This window comes from Dermacentor albipictus, chromosome 1 (genome assembly GCF_038994185.2).
Source record: "Dermacentor albipictus isolate Rhodes 1998 colony chromosome 1, USDA_Dalb.pri_finalv2, whole genome shotgun sequence".
Classification (NCBI taxonomy): domain Eukaryota; kingdom Metazoa; phylum Arthropoda; class Arachnida; order Ixodida; family Ixodidae; genus Dermacentor; species Dermacentor albipictus.
In genome coordinates this window covers 79,473,782-79,492,370 of record NC_091821.1, presented here as the reverse complement: position 1 = coordinate 79,492,370, position 18,589 = coordinate 79,473,782, and the positions used below count along the sequence as shown (strand labels likewise).

The 18,589-nt window shown below is 49.4% G+C and overlaps 1 protein-coding gene across 2 annotated transcripts in view; it reads left to right on the top strand.

Moving 5' to 3' along the window:
• LOC135915086 (Ig-like and fibronectin type-III domain-containing protein 2) overlaps window positions 1–18,589 on the top strand; it is a 241,259-nt gene that overhangs the window by 56,470 nt on the left and 166,200 nt on the right. The window contains exon 1 of one of the 2 annotated variants that reach the window (XM_065448071.1): window positions 10,443–10,517. The exons of the other annotated variant lie outside the window; for it this stretch is intronic. The gene's annotated coding sequence lies outside the window, so the exon portion shown is untranslated. Of the gene's footprint in view, window positions 1–10,442; window positions 10,518–18,589 lie in introns of those variants that run through there. 2 annotated transcript variants of the gene reach the window in all.

The window sequence follows — 18,589 nt, the reverse complement described above, 5'->3', positions numbered from 1 at the left end:
TCAAAGACGGTACTTCGCAGGAGCGCGTCCCACTCTTCCTTGGTGGACTTCGGGCCCAGTGACCCGCATTCCCAGAGCATATGAGGCAAAGTAGCAACCTCACCACAGGCCACGCAAGAACAATTCGGGTAAATCTCGGGATATATGCTGTTAAGGGACGCCGGATTCGGGTAGGAGTTCGTTTGCAGGTGTCTGATTGTGACCGCCCGCGGCCTGCTTAACTTGGAGTGAGGCGGCGGGAGAACCCTTCTCTCGAAGTAAAAGAATTTAGTAAGTTCATTGTACGTGATAGGAGCGTCTCTGTGTCCGGGGAGAGAGTCGCCCGATCCGAGGGCAGCGCGATCGGTAAAGCCACGCGCAGCCTCGTGGGCAGACTCGTTGAGGTTCAGAGGAACCACCTCAATCGCCCCGACGTGCGCAGGGAACCAAAGGATGGACTGTGTGGACGTGTCGCCGTGTTTGGCGCCTTTCAGAATTTGAATTACCTGCCGGGGTTACGCGGCCTTTCTGGAATGCCCTGACGGCCACTTTCGAATCGCTATACACCCTGTCTCTCCGACCGTCCTGCATGGCGAGTGCAATGGCAACTTGCTCGGCCACCTCGGGGTTCGTCGTCCGGACAGAAGCACAGTTGATGGCTATTTTTACCCAGCGTGTCCACGACGGAAACCGCAAAAGCCTTGCCGTCTCGATAGGTAGCTGCGTCCACGAAGCTTGCTTCGATCTTGTCCTTGTTTATTTGCTTCAGTATATTCAATGCTCTTGTCTTGAGACGACCTGCGTCGTGTCGGCGAAACTTCAGCCATTTCGCCAGATCGTGCGCCTTCCTTGGAGTCGATGGTATGCATCGGTAACTCTCTGGCAGGTACTTAACGTACGGTGCGCGTGCATACACCAGCGCGAAGATTCAACGACGCACAGCATTCCTCGAGGGCCCATATTGCAGGCAGTTCAATGGGCCCGATCCCGCGGAGCCTGTTGGACGAAGTATGCGCCCGATGTTCTCTACTTTAGGAGGCAATAGTTGCCAGAAACTCCGTGTGCCGCCTCACGAAGTTCGAGTGCGTAACGAGACCGCTGTTCGCCATGAAGTGCGGTGAACGAAAGCTTGAAAATCTGCGACCGGGAACGTTGGCAACGTGGTGTGTATACCGCGAGCACCCATCAAATGCGGACGACGCTGTTGCTAGCTGCAGTTATTGAGCTCACGCTATTATTAACAAACGCTGCCATAAAGAGAGAAAATAAAACAAAAAGCCAACGTAGATACAGCAGCAAACACATCTTTCTTTTTCTGTTTTTCGCGCACAACCTGCATCTTCGATTAGTCTATTAGCAATAAAATCACCGGCCTTGCACTCTCACTGGCAACATGAAGCGAGCCTCCGATCTCCGTGTTTGCGCAAGCAAGCCAGCCGTTTCTCACGCGCACTAATAACCGACATACCGACGCGAAACACCCAGTGCGCATTTTGTAGCGCCCGAGCACCCCATTAGCGGGCCTGCCCTATGGGGCCTGCCCTATGGCAGCGGGGCGTTTTGCTACGTCGTGGCTAAACTGTAAATAGGAAAGAGGTGGGGGCGAACATATGTCGTATACCGGATACGTGAAACTGAAAAGTAGCTTCACGTTACCGCGGCTACTCGCCGAGAGCAAAGAAAATAGGCCTATAAGAAGAATAAATAAATAAATAAATAAATAAATAAATAAATAAATAAATAAATAAATAAATAAATAAATAAATAAATAAGCTGCCGTTGCATAGCGGTGGTGTTGCAAAGCGCAGGATGCATGCGGCGAAATACTCGGGTGCCTGGCTACTCTGTGTGTTCGTGTGCTGCAGTACAATAAAAGGCCCGAAAGATAAATGCGTTAAGCGGAACTTTCAGTGTCTAAAGTACACGACAGTAAACCAGAGATGCGGGAATGTAGCGAACAACAACAACATCAACAACAACAACAACAACAACAATAATAATAATAATAATAATAATAATAATAATAATAATAATAATAATAATAATAATAATAAACGAATAGAAAGGAGAAAAAAGAAGATGTGCACGACAGGCGCGGCGAGAAGGAACAGAGCCAAGTATACAAGTACACAGAGCAAAAGTATACGGACCACGGGAGCGCGTGCCAAACTAAGGTCCATTGTTACATTACATACAGCTGCGAGCTCGTTCCTTCCAAGTTTCCCTTACAGTCGAAGATGTTTCAGTAATCGGCGATGCCATTTTACTGATGGAAAACACACAACTGCGAATTAACATAAGAAAAACACCAGAAGCGATACACGAATTGCCTGGAAAACAGTGCAGTAATAGCTAGGCCAATTCGCGTGCGTTTAGTGTAAGGGCCCTCTAATTCTTACGGTGCTTTAGCGCTGCACGGAGACGCAAAGGCATAATCACAACAATGCGCGTCATGATTCAAGTTTACGTGGCGACGTCGCACGGTTCACGAGAATAGTCAACCGCATTCGCACACGCGCACACTCTACGCTCGATATTGGTGCGCCGTGAGATTAGATCCCGCTGGCAGCCCGAACAGGATCGAGAAGACTCGCTGGCACGATCCATACCGCCGCTTTAGAGTGTCACGACAGTTTCACTGGCTGGTAGCACTGAACCACAAAACACAACAGTCGTCGTGTAATAGCTACACGATTGACAGACTCAGCGGCAAGAAGACTGTTGGCGCACTCGTTTCCACACACACACAGGATGTTTAGTTGCTGTGAGGGTCGCACGTTTCAGCGACGTTATGTCGAAAGTTTTTCGGTCCAAGCGACTGTCAGCCTTCTTTTTCACACGGATTCTTCGTTCAAAGTAACCGCTATGTGTACGTAGTACACTATGCAAGCAAAAGAATTCACAGAGCCAACGGGATTAAGCGCAAGCAAGCACCAAGGCTCGCGCGGTGATTGAGCCAAAACGAAAGAAATGTAAACATGCGGAATCGAGGCGATCAAGCACTTATTCCGCTCTTTTTAGCGTTTTTCTTTCAGTGCTCATTTGAAATAAAAGGACTAGATTTAGCAGTTCGGGTTTTTCTTTCGTTTTTCACCACAGTCAGGCACCAGTAGGTTTTATTTCCGCGCGCATGCAGATATTTTTTCACCTCACGAATGCCGCGGCGCCGCGGTTTCGCGTGGGCCCCATCTGCTACAGGAACTTCCTAGCTGGCGCGCGCGGCAGATGTCGCTACCTTAAAAATGATCGAGGGACCTTAGTTTGGCACGTGGTCCGTATATACTATTGCTCACGGGTGTACAGTCGTAGGAACGAAAGCGTAGATGTGGCTTCGAGACGGCGGCCCGTTAGGCGTGAGGAACGCGCATATACACTGGACATGCAAGGAGAGCCGCGCTGCGCGTTTTCTCTTTCCCTTGCTTTGTTTCTCGAGGCGTCCGCTGAGAAAGGGACGCGCGTAGCTGGTGTGTGGCAGCTCGAACGACATACAGGGTGTTCAAAATTAAGCTTTATGGTTTTCTTAAATTTGGACACTGGGAGGCATGCGAAGACCACCTGTGCAAATAGGTTATGTGGCCAGGGGGACACAAAGTGAGATGATCATAATCGCTGTCAGCACCCCAGTTAACTAAAGTTGAATAATTAACTTTTTGTTGACTGCAGTAAGTGGGTATGTGTGTATTGAAAAGTTAGAGGCTGTCGTGTTTCTACACAGTATCAGTTGGAAGAACTCTTCTAGCGTGTCTGTGCTCCGAGGTGTCCGACTCCAAATTTAGTTGTTCGCATGATCACGCATGCAAGAGGGTTAGGATCGGCGCAAAGCTCCTCCCTGATGTGACGCGGCTGTTGCGTGCGGCGTTTAGTCTGACAACGGGGTGGAGGCATCGGCAAAGATGACAACTGTTCCCCTTCCCCCCTCGGCTGTCGAAATAAAAAACGTCGAAGAACCCGGAAACGCTGTCGTAACACGCGACCGCGCAGCCTGTAACGATGGCGGCAGTTGTCATGCAGAGATATTGGCGCGAGCGGAGAAGCCGGAGGGCAGCGTGCGTGCGTAATGGTGACTGGACGAGCAGGCATGGTCCTTGCCTGGGCTACGCAAATAAAGTGACTGCTGATTTCCAAGTATTGTAAGTTTTACTGAAATCAAGAGCAACAACTGCACGGCACACCGCGCTGTTATATCTTGATTTCGCCAGCCGAGAGGGGAAACGGAACAGTTATCATGTTTGCCTGCGCCTCCGCGTTTTTGTCAGACTATAAACGCGGCACGCGACAGCCGCGTCACACCAGGGAGGAGCTTTCTAAGATTCTAAGATTTTATGTGCTAAAGCCACAGTATGATTATTAAGCACGCCGTGTGGGGAAATCCAGAATAATCTCGCCCACCTGGGGTTCTCTAACGTGCACCAAATACACAGCACATGAGCGTTCTTGCAAGTGATCCACGTTGGAATGTGGCCGCCGCGGCCGGACCAGCGACCTCGAGCTCAGCGAAGTTCAGGCTCTGAGAATGATGTTCAAACTCTTAAAATTGAGACGCAATAGTCAGAAAAGTGTCACAAACGAATAATAAAACTTAATTCAGGAAGTTCGGTGCTCGCGTGCATTGCATTCTAAATGAGCACTTTAGAATCATTGTAGAAATACGACAACGATGACAACGACGCATTGCCTGACGTTGTTGGTGCGAATGCCGAAGACTGGCCAAGGTGTGAAGACACTGAGCACACATGTGGCAACATTTGACAGGTGTTGAGAATCTTGCCTATATTGTATAGTGTAACGGGTGCACATTTACTATATTGGTACGAGCATGTCATCGTTGCATTGAAAGCTTCTCCTTAAAGTACACTAAAATCAGTAAATTACAACAATATAATGGAAATTGTCCTCCTTGGGCGCCATGTGGATCCCACAGAATGTGTGACGACCGTTACGTAACCTCTGGCTCCGCCGTATACACCCAAGGCGCGTGCCTTCTGAGGGAACGAAGCGAGCGCACTTCTCGTTGGTGCTTACGCTTATCGCAGGTGCACAGTTATTCCATGCGTCATGACATAGCGTCTTGCGGTGCCGCATTCTTCTCCAGGCGTCGGTTGCCATTGTGATACGCGTGCTCCGAATCACCGCGCCGGTCATTGTTGCCGGTGACGTGACCCTGAGAAGCGACCTCAGGAAAACAGCTCTCCGGTGCGCGCATCTCACTGGTGACCCCGTCAACGGGCGCGTGTCCAGGGGGACAACAGAGGCACGGACGGTCGCTCGGCCTGGACGCGGCCATCAGAACCCCAGTGTGCGGCGTTCCCATACACACCCTCGATTGAGCGCGCGAATGTAATTGTGAACTTGACCGCGATGTTTGCACCGGCCCGTAGAGCGCCTCTCGTCCGCTGTCGCCATGTGGCTCTATACTGCCCTCGCGAGGGGGCAGGGTCATCAAAGGCGGTTGCCGCTTACGGATCTCGCGATCAAGGGCGTCAGCGGGCACCGTTGTAAGCGGTTTTTTATCCCCTGGGTCCTTTTGTGGCTCCTCTGTTAAAGGAGAGAAGAGACAGGCGAGATGCATTTTTTTTTTCTTTAGAGTGAAGCTTTATTTGTTCCACGCTACATATCTAAAGGCATAAAGCGACAACTCACGATTTACAGACATACTCATATTTTTGCCTTTTCAGTGCTAATTTCCCTGCAATGTCAAGGGGGCGATCGACAAGACTGTTCTTTCGCACATATTACTCGGAACAGGGTATACGCCGCAGCACACGCTATAGTACACCAGGTTGCAATACAAGCCTGTAAAGTCGTGCACAACCGCCTCACATTTCCCGCGCTCGTTGCCTTCAGCTTTCTCTTCCGGGGCAACTTGACGTGTTCGCGCTTCGTATATGCACGGTTACACAGTGGGGAAGCACAAGTCGCGCACTCGGGGAAGGAAACCGCTACTTGGTCGGCGTATGCATACGAGCGCTTCACGGAACAGCTGCGCTGCGCGTTACGTACGTGCACACGCGTTACCTCAGACGTGGAAACGCTGCGCCTCGATCAACGTCGCCGCGCCGGTGCCGCACTGAGGAGGACCGGTCCGACTCGAACGACGCAGCGGTATGACATTTCTCCGCTTTTCTTTTTTTTTTTTCCGCAGTGTCAAGTTCTGAGGCTGGTATCGAAGAACAGTGGGCGACGTAGATTAAAATGGACGTCCTCCTCAGCTACTTACGAGAGCAACTGAGGTGGGAGCAAGAGGGAAGGATACTTGCGGCGCGCGGCGTTCCGGGCACAGTCGAGAAGCCCGTGACCGATACAATGGATGATGCAGCACGGAATGACATCGTCCCGTGCTGCATCATCCATTGTCTCGCGAACCGACAGACGAGGCCGGCGAAGTGACGTCTATATTTCTCCCTATAGCGCGTCGAGGGATGATACAGGTCAAGTCTATGCTCCAAGGGCCGCTTGATATATGGGCCCGCGAAGAAAAAAGACGCGATCTAGTGCGCGCGCGCGATATGTGGCATTTAGACAGTACGCGTCGGAAGTCCGCAGCTTGTAGCGCTGCTCCCATATGTATCGTGAAACGCCTAGTGAGGAGCGCCACGTCGTTTATAATTCTTTTCTGATAACTTTAGACGCTTGACTTCAGCTACCGCGCTTAGTAAACGAGAATGCGACAGGGCGAGGGTGTCAGGTGCTCAGTGATGGTAGTCTGCAGACAATGTAGGACGACGCGACCATAATACAACCATTGTTCGAAGAAAAATATGAATGAGACCGATGCGGATAAAGACGGGGGGAGATTGCTCATTCGGATAGGGCCACTTAATCGGACCTTTAATATTCACGAATGACGCGCAAAAGCACGGGCGCAGATTACATACGACGGCGCGGGTGCGGTCCGCCGCTGCAACGCGTTGATACGGAGTGAATGAAGTAGCCTGGCGAGTGGCGGGCGGCGTGAGCATCGTGTCGACGCGCGTGAAAGTTGTATCAATACGTGCAGCTAACTTTCGTCGCTCAGTACGCGCTGTTCGCAGGCGATCCGCCGCGTTCGAGTGCTGCGAAGGAAGGAAGGAAGGAAGGAGATGAAGGGGGGCGCACGCGTGAACTCGAAAGCAAGCCATGCGTAGTCCTCCGCCACTGCAGCGACCACCACCGCAGCCAGCAGCCGCGGGCGGGCGGGCGGCGTCCGCGAGCCACGCGGAAGACGGTTCCTCGGACAAGCGGGTCAACGCACGCGGCCGCCGCCGATCCGCGGCCGTGCACGGAGAGCAGCAGCGCCATTGTCTGGCGCCTCAGAGGCGTCGGCGGCCCCGCCGCGAGGAATGAAACGGAGGGAGGGGGGGGGGCCAGCATGCACTCGAGGCTGCGTGCCGAGCAGTGTGTCGCTGACGCCGAACGTGCGTACCACAGCGCGGATGCATCAGCATGCGTCAGCGACCGACACTGGAGTGTCGCCTCGCTTCCGGTACTCGTCGCCGTTTGCCAATCCTGAGTGACCCGGGCGTGCCCGAGCAACTCTGCTCTGGAAAGAAGTGTTGATAATGAGATGAATGGGGAATAACTGTACGGGGGCCCTGGCAAGCTGGCGCACGTTCTCGGGCTATGTACTTCCGGGGGCCAGGAAACTTTAACCCAGTGCAGGGTCTCAGACAAGACTTCAATGCCCCCCTCTCCAACTTCTACGTGCGACATTCATTCAGAAGCTAACGATAACGCGAAGCTGTAGGCTGCCGGAGAAGCCGGCTCTTTCTGCGTCTGCCTGCTTTTGGCCACCTTTGAGCAAGCCTTCATGCATAGTCACTCGTGTGAAGGCCAGCCGACGCCATAAACGCCTTTATTTGTGACGTAAGTCACGATCGCAATTATTCGATGTAAGAGTGTATCCAGGAAAGCGATTAGTGATGGATGACCGGCTTGAAGCGTACAGAATCCGACCCGGTATATGACAGCATGCTGTGGAGAAAAAAGAAAAGGTAATATTTTGACTACTAACCTTATCAAGGTAGTTATTTATGCGTTGTTTGCCTTGGCGCGCTCTGCTTAGACAAAACAGAACAGTAAGAGACCGGTATACAGTAGAGGAAAGCGCATGGCGTACATTTCCCTGCCCTGTGTACCTTGCAGTATCCCGTAATTGCCCCCGTTTTATGCGTTGAAAGTGGTGCAGCATTTAGTTAGTTGCGATGCTGTTATCTCTTAAAATCCGTATATCGCTTCCTGCATGACACAGTAAATATAGGAACGGAGATCCGTCCCTTCAGAGTTATCGATATGCCGTGGGGCCTCTGACGCCTGCGAGAAGCAGTTTGCACAATCAGTCACGCGAGCGTTCCGCCCTTGCATGGCCCACAGTTCAATAATTAAATTATGGGGCTTTACGGGCCAAAACCACTTTCTGATTATGAGGCACGCCGTAGTGGAGGACTCCGGAAATTTCGACCACCTGGGGTTTTTTAACGTCCACCTAAATCTAAGTACACGATTGTTTTCGCATTTCGCCCCCGTCGAAATGCGGCCGCCGTGGGCGGGATTCGATCCCGCGACCTCGTGCTCAGCAGCCTAACACCGTAGCCAATGAGCAACCACGGCGGGTACAGTTCAATAACGACTGTCGTACATCGTATAACCTACATGTACTACGCTGTGTATATTCGATATTGGTCGGACGCGTTCTTTCTGCACGGGAGCGCGTCCTCCGCTCTTTTCGCCTACCTGCATGATGGATGCAACATACGCCTAGACTGTATTAACTCTGTCTTTCGCGATGGCAACATGACGTCATTCCTTTAGGTGTTCCCTCGTTGCAGCACTCACTGCCTCACCATGACATGACGGACGCCGTGGCATTCCCAGTTCCCTGGCGCTTCTCTTTGCGAAAAAGGTTGAGAGAAACATGGCGCGTGAACACGTTCTTTGTCAACAGTCGAGCTCGCGCTTATGAGTTATACTGCCTCGATTCAACATGGCTTCATATGACAGTGCACTTTCATCGAAGCGTGTGGTGAGTAAAAAAATAATAAGGTTACTTAGTGTGAAATGGGCATCAAAGAGAGTGCGCACCATCTTTTCCGCTTAATTCAGTTACATTGTATACCCGCCTGGATAAATCAGTTGACAATTTGTTCTGGATTATTTATTTATTTTTATAAAGTGCGCGTCGCCTTGTTCGATTCTTCATGAAGCATCCATAAAAAGTCTTGCCGAGCATGCTACCAAAACTATATATAATGGCACAAGGCTGTCGTAGTGAATATTGAAGAATGCAGCTGAATTAAGCGTTGGACTGCGTTATATCAAATAACCTGGCAATAATTGTTACCACACTGTAGTCAAATGGCGTGCTCCCGTGATTGTTCTGTTATTCCCGTTTTACCAACGTCGTCGTCCAACGTCGTCGTTCACAATATTTGCTGCTATCAATAACTCTGCTAAGTATAAATTATTCGCTTTCGAATGTCTGCCCCTTAGCTTTCCCTATAGAACAGTAGGCGGCGCCTCACTAGGAAGCTGGAAGTCTCGCTTACGAGAGTGCGTTGACGAATCCCTCCACTCAACTTTTGCATACGGAGGTCTGGCCTCCATGGCTCCGTTTCATCTGTGTCGATTCTGCATGAGAGTGAATTCCTACACCACTTCTTCTGAACACGTAGTTTTAGTTTTAATTTTAAATGGAAAGACCCTAAGATGATTGCTTTCGAAAACTTGACCTAAACTTGACTCTTGTGGCACTACGAGCTTTCTGGACTTTATCCAGAGGAATGCTAGTGATGATATTTTCCATTTCCTGCGCGAGACAAGATATGCGTAATATGTTCTTGTTGAATTTCTCCTGTTCTCGTTTTTGTTTGCTGTAACATTTATTCATTTATCGTGAATCATTGAATATCTGTATCGGGTAACTCTTGGTTTCCGAATTTCCCGTTATATATTTCGTTTATTCTGTCGTTTCTAACGTACCTTCTTGAACTCTTCATATACTAAATAAGCGAGAATATATACCATGAAATTCGTGACGTCAGATTATAGCGTCACTGAAACAGGAGATTAGGCTCGAGATTCGAAAATGGAAAGTTCTACCTTCCCTTTCTCCGCGCAATAACGATCACTTTTCCGTCACAGATACCGAGAGGAAGATTGCGAAGAATAATTCATCAGTATAAACCTAACTTGGACTTAATTCTCTTTAGTGTTTCTTTAGACAGTCAAGCAGGCAGCGTTCCATACGATCAAAACGATCGGGGACGATCTGAGTCCGGTTTATTTTGGACGATATCTCGCCTTTCGGAGCGCAATGCCCTGCGAAGCGAGCGGAGCGGGACAAAAACAAGAGAAGCGAGAAAGGGAAGTCGGGTGTGAAACGAGTTGGGGAAGGGGAACTGCGTAAATCCCGCACCGCGCCGCACTCTGGTGGCCGGGACTTTCTAATTGGCGCTGCGGCCGCGTGTTTGTGGAGCGCAGACAATGGACTGAGAGGCAAACAGGGACACGCCGGCCGGCAACGGCGCTCGCGCAGTCTGTGCGTGTGTGCAGCGATGAAAGAGGTCAGTCAGGGCTGGTGCGGTGAATGAAAGAGCCCGCTCTTTTTTTTCTCTCTCTCTCACTCTTTTATTAGGGCAGCCAACCGGCTGGCCGGCCTAAAGCGCGCCTCAAAGGCCGGCTCTGTCGGCATGGTGTGCACTGGAGAATGTACGAGTATCCATCCATTCTCGTACACGAGAAGGCGAGCGCACTGTGCATGGCTCGCATGCGTTGCGGCGGACAACGGAGTGTCTACGCCTGCGTATGACTGTCTACGCCTGTCTACGTATGGCGACGGTTGCGTGTACAGACGCCGACAAGGTCATGGACGCTAGCTGCGCAAGCGCTGTGTGACGGTTAACAGTCTGTCCAAAGCGAGCACGGACAATATAGATACTCGCAAAACTGTGTGCCCCTCGTTTATTGCACCTCAATGGGCGGCCAAGCAGTAACGGGACGTCGAATTCACCTACTGTGATGTATGCTTTGACCTCGATAAATCGACTTCAAAGTCGCTTTCTCGAGGTCTTCCAGAGAGAGCGCGGGAGAAGTCATATGAGAAAGGTACGGAGGGTAGAAAGGCTGAGCTAATATGGATATAGCTATATTATATAGCTATAATATGGCTGAAGGATATATACATATACATAAACATATATATATATATATATATGTGTGTGTGTGTGTGTGTGTGTGTGTGTGTGTGTGTGTGTGTGTGTGTGTGCGTGTGTGTGTGTGTGTGTGTGTGTGTGTGTGTGTGTGTGTGGGAATGTGGGAATGTGGGAATGTGGGAATGTACAGTGGGAAGCACACTTACAGGCGGCCCCTGCGCATCTGGCGATGCACCTTCAGGAAGCATTCAGGATGCATTCAGGATGCACATGCCTCAAACAGCAACTTCGCAATCCAGGCTCTATATCATTATTACTATTAGATTTGAAAATATATGTACACTTGACAGGAAAGAGAAATTGAAAGGGGTCACAAGGCCTACCTACTCTTCAGAAAGGAGGAGACAGAGACAAATCTCAAAGAATAAAGCAGAACACGCACAGTACAGGTCCCTACGTGTGAAGGTATCCACTGGGCAACGACAGATGTCCCACGTGATGCAATTTTGTTGGCAGAGTCAGTAATGATGCGCATAACTAGGTAATCAATCTGACTGCGTTGTAATTCCAAAGGGCAGCGCGGGAGTCCGTAAAGATGTGGTCAACTGTTCTTGCGCATATTTCAGTGCAATATTAATCGCTGCTAGCTCCGCAGTTGTTGACGAGGCTGGATGTGGTATATGAAATATACGTCGTACACGAGTCGGAGGGCAGAAAAAAGCTGCAGAGGCGCCTTGGCCATCGCTGTGTACAGATTCATCTTTGAACACTTGGAGATAATGTGGAAATCTTTCGAACATGTATACGACTGAGCCAATTGGAATATTGCTGAAACAGGCATATCAGACTTTTTGTGTGTTTCCGGGATTGAGAGACAAATGGAGAATATGTGTTTGGTGATATCTATTGTAGGTGGAGGCGTAACTGAAGCAGCATTTTCAGAAATGCCAGCTATGCTCATAAACAACGCCGCCATTTTACCGATGCAAGAAGACGGGTGGTGAATAAGACGATCAAGGAGCGATTGGCCTTTCTAGGCGCGGTGCCGACACACAATATGATACGGAGCTCTTTGGTCTGCTTGCAGCATCAGTGATAAGTAATGCACTTCAATGAGTAATGTAACAGATTGCGCCTCACGGGGTAATCCAAGCATCGGGCTCTATAGTCTAGCGTGTGATAACGCAAAGCCAGTACCGAGTTATGAGTGCTTAGCACGGTATGCTTATGCGCACAAGCATGTTTCCCTTGTAACGCCTTGAAAACACTAAAGTTGTGCTACTAGACAAACACGTGACAGCAGAGCGGACTTATTTTGCTCCGTTTTCACGAAACAGCCACAGTGGGTTCTTGACGCGAAAGGCAGCACGATGACAGAAAGTTTACGAAGCAGTGATATTTCATGTAGGTTATTTATGCCCTTTTTTCACATTTTTGTTTGAAATTCGAGCGAAACGGGAATTTATTCGCCCTGTCGCAGCGAATTGTGGCGAATTGTGGAAGAAATGCGGGGAATCGTTCTAGCGGAGAAGATTGGAAAATTGCAATCCGTTTTCCCTCATGAGGGTTTAGGATGGGCGAACGTGTCCATTTTGGTGGCATTGTGTTAGAGTAACGAGTATAGCTACCGTATATTCTACCTTGGCCATATACTACCATGTTAACTAACAAGTGAACTGCTTTGTCAATATACCTATACATGTGGTAAACGGAACAAGCAACACGCATAGCAGCTTCAGTGGGCTCTGCTTGCATACAGCCATGTAAGTATATGCTGGTATTGATAAAATATTCATACCGATAGCTGTTCGGGCACACAATTGCAGCTAATCAGTTATGCCTGACTCGAGCGGCGACGACAAACGTGATATTTTACGAAATATAGACAAGAAAATGCTACCTTTTTTGAGTACTACAAGTCGCTCTTCAAACGAGCACAATGTGGCTATAAATGCAGACTAACAGAAGACGGTCAGGAAACTAGGTCAACTTGGAAAATATGAGGATAACTGTTTGGTAATCTTTGAAGGCGCCTGAAAGGAAATAAATGTAAAAGATTGGAGAATTTTCGGGCCTGTAAGGGGGGGGAAACTGAGTCGCGGTACAAGGACAAGGACGGACATGAAGTGCAACAGCACACGGCGTTAACTTTCAACCGTTTATTTCGAGAACGTACGCATTTTTATAAGGAATGTCATTGTGCATGGCAAAAAGGGCATCACATCGATGACCAAGGTGGCACACGCATATACCATCAGGTTAAATTAAAACGTACACAGGAAATGACCGATCGGAACGCCTGCTACGCGTAATTACGCTGGAGTGCGACGTGTAATCGATTTGTAGACGATTTATGAGCGCGGAAAATTCCCAAGTGTACGTTTTTGGAGTCTGAATTAAGCCACCGTTACGACCGCAGGTAAACCGCAGTTTCGAAATTGCTCGCGTTTGAAGTTATGCTCGTCGTTACGTGATCATTCGTACATGACCACTCCTGTAGGCAGGGCAGGGAATTCCACGGTACCGCACGGAACCGCACGATTGAAGCCCCCCTCCTTTGGTGGCAGACGGGCGGAGGAAGCGCGCCTGTCCGCCGCCACTCAACGTCGTCTCGACGCCCTTGCGTCACCGTTCGGCACGGCTCGCCTCTGCATATCAGGTTAAGTAACGCGTGACGCGTGTCACGAGACAGCGGAGACGATCGTCTATTTCGGTCCGTTGCGTCACGCCCGTCGCGACAGGCGGCGGCGGTCGCTATAGAGAGCATGTATCGCATGCGGCGGCGCGCGTTCGATACCAGCGGACGCAACACGATGCGCGCGTCCGTCGACGCAGGAAGAGCGCCTCTCGCGTTCTTCCGTCTCAAGTGCCGTCCAGAGACGCACGGCTACACTCTCGCACGCGCCTGCAGTTGCGTCGACCGACGGGCTCGCCAGGTGTGCGCGTGCAGATACGAAGCGTGCGCATATCGCTGCGCTATGCTGTTATAATTAAGTGCATATTCACTGCCCTTGGGGAGGGCTAATAAATTGCACGCCTGCTCGCCGCCCCCGCTCATCTCGGCTTAGACGACGGAAAGGTACATGAATATTCGTCTTCCCGCGGCACGCGAAGTAAGGCGCGCGTGTAAGAAATGCAGCCGAACGTGTCCGGAATGTAGCCGAAATTTCGATCCGTAAACTGCGCTTCGCGACAGTACTGCAATGCGTCCCATGGGTACAGGTACATGGGCGACGGCTGGCGTACAGCCACTGACTACTGACACGTGACAGAGACTGTTCAAACGCTAAGAAAAAGAACGCAATATATCCGTTTCGGTGTATTTCAGTCAACCGGGCAGTTATTTTTTTTTTTCCCTGAGGATATCGGGGCGCCGCACGTCGAAGTTACGATGGACCGCATTATGCACCACAGCCTCCTAATTTTGGTGTTCTGATGTGAAACTTTGCATTCGATTTCTATTTCTCTGCGATTGTACGTGTACTGTGGGGCAATAAAAAGAAGGCACGATATGGTCAGAACCTATTCTTTCGGGCTATTGTGCTGCAGGGCCAGCGGGGAAAGAATGGCGCCGATAATGAGATTAGCTCGTCTTCTCGCTTCTTGAGGGCACCGACGAAGCCGCCTGCCAGACACCATTGCCTCGTGCGGGCCCTGCATAGCTCAAACGAACTCACTCCTTTTCCCAGAAGTGTGCCGTACAGCGGCTTTGCCTCAACATGTCATTATCTACGGCGGTGCACCCTTTACAGGAGTATAGTGCCATGTTAATTTTTTACTATATTGGCGCTAATTACGCCCTTACCGTTAATTTTACCTATTATGCGACAGATACCTGATTGTTGTCTCATTTAGACCTACATTTTATACCTTTTACGACACCCTAAGACGCTCTGGAGGTGCGAAAGGGCCGTTCTTTTTTTTTTCAGGAAGTGGCTACAAGATACTGAGATCACAGATACCCCAATCCCGAGTGAAGTCAGCAAAGACTGCATGCGAATACGAAAGACAGGTGGCGACGCCGTCTAGAAGTTTTGGCAACAGCTCGCCAGCTTTAGCTGCGCGAAAATGGATGAAATGGGAGAATAATAATACTTTGAAATTTTTGGCGTCAACCTCACGTGCCGGCGGTGAGGTCTGGGCGCGAATTCACAAAAAAAGAAAGGGAAGTTTGGCTTTCATTTTCATCAGAACAATCAAGTGCTGTTTATTATCATGCCATGGCTACAAACGTACCTTTTGATTTCCTCCGAATGTTACAAAAGGATCCGAATAGCTTTCTCGAAGTAAATTTCCACATTTCAGTAATTCGTTGTCATCCAAAAATTGAGTCCGACAATTTTCTGCCTGATCGGTATGAGTAGCTCTATACTGAAGTTCAACCTGCCAGCAGGGGGCGATGTGCGTGGTAACGGGAGGACAAACTAATAGAAAAATCTAAGCTCATGGTCTCCTCGAAAGTCCTTAAAAAAGAAGGAAAAAATAAAAAATAAATTAGTTTCTGAGGAGAAAAGTTCGCTTGCCTTCCCAGTATTATGGCAGACTCTAGTGCATGGAAAACTTGTGCGGAACTTCATCCGCTTGTAACTGATTTCTGCAGAAAATATTTGGTTAACAGAAATGCTTGCAGGATGCATACTGCTCGTATATGCGCTCCGAGGCTAAACGTGCAGGCAAGACCGCTTTTAGAGTGGCGTGCTTTCGTGGTGCGGACTTCCTAAGGGCCAATTCTCACTACACCTTAGTGTCACTGTCAGCCGGTTTTCAATAACTGGAAACCGGTATTGTACGCTTGCCCTTCTTCTCTTTAATAGTCTATGTTCACTTTATTTTACCTTAGCCATGGCGACATGGTGATGTAGTTAGTTGGCCATGACGTATAGGCTGATGCGTCAAGAACAGAACGAAGTCATAAAACTATATTTGGGGACTACTACGTGGAAACAACAATTGTAAGAATGAGCGCGGACTATGCGAGCTGTACGGAGGTATTGAAATTTTCAGCTGGCTTTGCTGGAAACACAGCAATTGCATCCAGTGCGCAGTGCAGGGGTGTTGAACGTAATATTATTGCTTGCAGCTTTGTCTTCCCTCATCGTCAACATTTAGTCTGCAAAGGCTATTTTCGTGAGTACATACTCGTATATATGTAAGCACCATTTATTTTTTTATGCAGATGCACACCAATCAAACACTAAAATGGGGTCTTCAACCGATTTTCGTTTTTCATAAGAATGCTGGAAAGGCGTAGGGCATTTGTGAATCATAATCTTCTTCCGTTCTTTAAATAATTTCGAAGATATCTTTATTTTATTGCGGTCGAACCATCACTGAACTAATTCGCCTAAACTTGGACGAAAACCAACGGGAAACTTCTTTTGCGGGTCAGTGACAGTTAGATACACGAAGTTTGCAACAGAAGGAAGCACGGAAAGACCAGTATACAGGTCTTACCTCTTTCAGTGGCTATAGTTACTTAAAGAGGTATACGAAAAAATCCAACTCGCGACCCAACACTCAACTGCGAAGCGCCGCGCCGCCCAGGCCAGCACGCTCGTCTACAGATGGCTGCGAGCGGAACAGCCGCACTGCCGTCTCACGTGACAAGAACACGAAGGAACAAGAGGACGCCGTGTATAGTTCACCAATTATAGCTCCCTAATTTGAAATTACGTCCACGTCTCCTAAGGCTGGTTACGCCGAAACGTGGTATAGCAAAACAACGGCGCGCATTATATTCCCCAGAGGGCGCCCGGCGGTGTACAGGCGACGAGGTGCACGCGGAGACCGGACGTGTTATGGCAGCGGTTGCAGGAAGCGGTGATACGCGGCCCGGCAAGGACTGACTACTCGAGTGGCGCGGCCACTCGGATGGCCCCGCGTGAGTGCACTCTCGCGAACCACAAAGGCGATATCCTGCGCATGTTACGTGAGCTCCATGCGCGGAGGGAAAAAAACGCTAGAAGGAAAGGAAAATAAGCAAAAGGAGCTGGTCACCGGGAGCGAAAAGACAATGCACACCGTTGCGAAAGCCCGAGTTAGCGGCACACAGGGCGCCGTCACGTCGTCGCAGAAACGCGACCGCGCGGAGCCAACTGCTCGCGCGCTGCCGCCGGGGCCCGCGCTGATAGCGGCAGGGGGGGAGGACCGCTCGCTGCGACGACTGCTACTGAGTGGCACGGATGCCGCGGAAACAAAAGCGAGTCCGGCGCGCACCGGAGGATGGCCTCGCGCGCTGTCTCCCCTCTCCCTGGTTTTGCCTTTTAGCGCGCCGCCGCCTGTCTCTGAATGCGTGGCGCGTGGTGGCCGCGCGGAGCGTTTTGTTCCGAGCTCTCTCGCTCAAAGTGAGACGTGTTCCTCTTCTACCTCGCACGCACGGGCCCACGCACCCGCAGAGCAAGTGTAATGGTTGTAGGTACCGGTGTCGTACCGCTCCAGTGTGTGCGAATGCGTTGGCTGGGTATATTGTCATTTAACCCGACACCCCGTTAATGGAGTAACGCGGCGGCAGTTATGCTTGTCACATGACACTGTCACATGACGCGCCGTTAAAATTTCGCCTTTCACAGTTTGCTCGTTAACGTGACTCGTTTGCTTATTCTATCGTGACTGCTTATTTTAAACGCTAGACACAAAATAAATGCGTTTCGACTTAGCTCCTGTGGTCGCGCCAAAATGTCGCATCAGCTGGGAAATGCGAGATGAACTTATAGTCAAAATGACTGAACCTAATAAAGAGAAATGGGTGGACTGAATATGCTTGCCTGTTGAGATATCACTAGAAACTATATTCCTGGCAAAAAAAAAAAGAATGGTAAGTGTGAGGCAACCTAACGGATCAAAAAGTTCTCAACCCTGGGTAACCCTCCTAATCAATTCTTGTGCTGAGAAGAAAATGTTTAATTTTGATGTCGGTGTTGCATACTCGTACGTGTACTACACGTACGAGTACGCATAAATATGATCGTATGAGTATGCAATGTATAGGAGTGTTCAGTGCTGCGTACTCGTGCGTTGCGCGTGTATATACTATATACTATATACTATACTGTATACTATATTAATGACTTACCTTCAGCAATAGCTTCTGACGTACACTTATATGCAGACGACAGTGTAATCCTCAGAGAAATAAGTAACGAACACGGCATCACCCTGCTTCAGGCTGACCTTAATAACGTCAGCAATTGGTGCTGATTGGTGGCGAATGGAACTCAACATTAACGAGTGTAAATTCGTAAGAGTATCCCGATCTAACGATAACCTGCTTGTGTACTACTTGAATGACGTTGCTTTAGAATCCACAAGTTCATATAAGCACTTAGGCTTTCATATAACATCTAAATTAACGTGGAATCATCATGTTGAATATATAATTAACTAAACCAATCGGTTTCTGGGATACTTACGCCGTAACTTTTCTCGTGCTTCATCTCCTTTAAAATTACTACTTTGTAAAGTCACGTTACGGCCAAAATTAGAAT